A 2,195-nucleotide genomic window follows, 5' to 3' on the forward strand; every position below is an offset into this window, starting at 1 on the left:
TCTGATTTCTTCTGCACCTCACGCATACAAATGTGTTTGCCTCACCCCCTTTTCGGATTGCTTGTAGAAATGATGAGGCACACATGTTTACATTTGCTGTATGCACACATTCGCATGCGGTTTATTCCATACTTTTTCTCTCCCTTCCAACGCGTGCTTTAGCATACTCACACTCACACTCTTCCTCCTCTCGATTTTTTTCTTCTTACCGCGTCCGGGGTACCATCAGAGCTGCGCGCTGGCTTTATTTTTTCCTCCTCTCGTTTTTTCTTTCTCCTACCGCGCCCGGGGGCTGCGCGCGTTTTGACAGGTTCTTAGCGTAATCCAGTGCGATGTTTTGTGGCTGAGTTGTGCTGAACGCTGTCAATAAAAATGAACCAATAATTAATGTATGTAGTACGTATACTTTGGATAGTTTTGCGTATATGATGAGAGCAACACTTACCTTAATATTTTAAAACTGGAAAACAATTTCTTTCCGTCAAAACTTTGAAGATTGTTGACGATGCCAACAGGTGTTCGTTGATGAATGGCGCATGCACCTGTAAGTTTGAAGACGATAAGCATTAGTTGAATTAGTAGCCGGCATCCCGAATAAATGAACTCTTTTTAACAGTCGTTTAAAGTTCATTTTGTTTTGACAGAGTTCATTTGTTGCTCACTCCTTTTAAAATAAACGATCGTCAAAACAGTTAACGACTGCTCGATATCGCATATAGGCAAACACGGGAAAAAATTCGAGCAGTATAATTAAACGACTGTTAATTTGTATCGCATACGCTGTTGACAGTCGTTTGTTTAACGACGGCATACGACCAGTCGTTAAAATTAACAGATGAACTCAATGCGATCACGATGCCAAATTCTAGCAATATTTAACGCCTCTGGTTAATTTTTAACGACTGTTAATTTTAAACCATTTATTTCGCGATGCCATCTAGTGCATTGAAGCACATATGATATCAAGAAACTTACCTCAACAAGTTAGCTAGGATAAATCATTCCACAATGGAAGAAGAAGCAATACTGCGCAAAATGTAAACAAGGAAAGTAGAGGACACAAGAAATCGCACATCACTCCCGCACATCCTTCCACAACGAAAGTTCTGGACAGACTGAGGATGCCTAACACCCGGATGAGTGCGATAACAGAAAAAATCATGGTAGATAGAGAAAGATGGGTAGACTCGGTGTAGCGCAATCCGCTGGTAGATGCATGTGTGTGTGACCAACGAAAGACTTCAGACCCCGCTCCACTCGTTTTTCATCCATCATTTTTCGTCACACGCACACCATTCTACACGCGCGGCGGTTTGCAGTCCAAAATCTAGAGAGAGAAGACAGGGCATCTCGCTTTGGCACACAGAAAAATCTCTGAACAACTTCGGCTCTGCAACTTGGGGAAACGACTCCGACCCGTTGGGGTAGCGAGTTCGGGTCGGGTCGAGTCAAGGTAGGTTCATTCGGACCCGACCCGACCCGAACTCGTTGCACCAACGGGTCGGAGTCGCTTATACTTTCTCGCACCTACCGGAGTTGTTGCACCTACTTGTACCTTTCGGATAGACCCGAAAGACTCCGGGTCGCTTACCGATGGCTCCGACCCGATAGGTTCGGGTCGACCCGCCCATCACTACTAAAAAGCGTTCAACTAGGGCCTGGTTCTATGAACATGTTGCGGCAACATTTGTTCAATGGCACTATTTATTGGTTTTCCAATTAATTTCAAAAACTATGCACAAATTTGCTGACAAAAACATTTTAAAATAAAGTTGAAATTATTTTTTTATCTATTTTGGTGAGCAAAAAAGTCCGAAAATGTTCCTGCAACAAATAAACATGAAACAAATCTATTTGCAACAAAAATGTTCCCGCAACATGAGTTTGACAGCTCGTCCATACGATTTGGCAAAAAATGTTCCCGCAACATTTTCATAGACCCGGGCCTAGGGTAACTGTACCAGATTTCGGCAGGATAGTGCAGCAGTTTTACAAAAAATGCTCACACATAACCATTTTTTATTATTTTTCATGAAAGTGTTATACCTCGAGTTTTACCAATTTGAATTAAACGTTGAACTTATAATAAAGGCACAAAATCACAAGGCAGAAGAACAAACCGAAGGCTGAAGGTGTTGTCAGTACAACGATCCGTAAACGAATGATCTTTATTTTGACATTCAGATTATCGCACA

The 2,195-nt window shown here is 42.1% G+C and overlaps 1 long non-coding RNA gene across 1 annotated transcript; it reads right to left on the reverse strand.

The window, feature by feature from the left end:
- Positions 1–244: 244 nt before the first annotated feature.
- Positions 245–1,010, reverse strand: LOC121594743. Its single transcript, XR_006005021.1, has 3 exons — positions 976–1,010; positions 446–542; positions 245–360 (listed from the first exon to the last, which is right to left on the reverse strand). It is a non-coding gene; the product is annotated as an uncharacterized LOC121594743 (long non-coding RNA).
- Positions 1,011–2,195: the final 1,185 nt, after the last annotated feature.

This window comes from Anopheles merus, chromosome 2L (assembly GCF_017562075.2).
Source record: "Anopheles merus strain MAF chromosome 2L, AmerM5.1, whole genome shotgun sequence".
Taxonomy (NCBI): domain Eukaryota; kingdom Metazoa; phylum Arthropoda; class Insecta; order Diptera; family Culicidae; genus Anopheles; species Anopheles merus.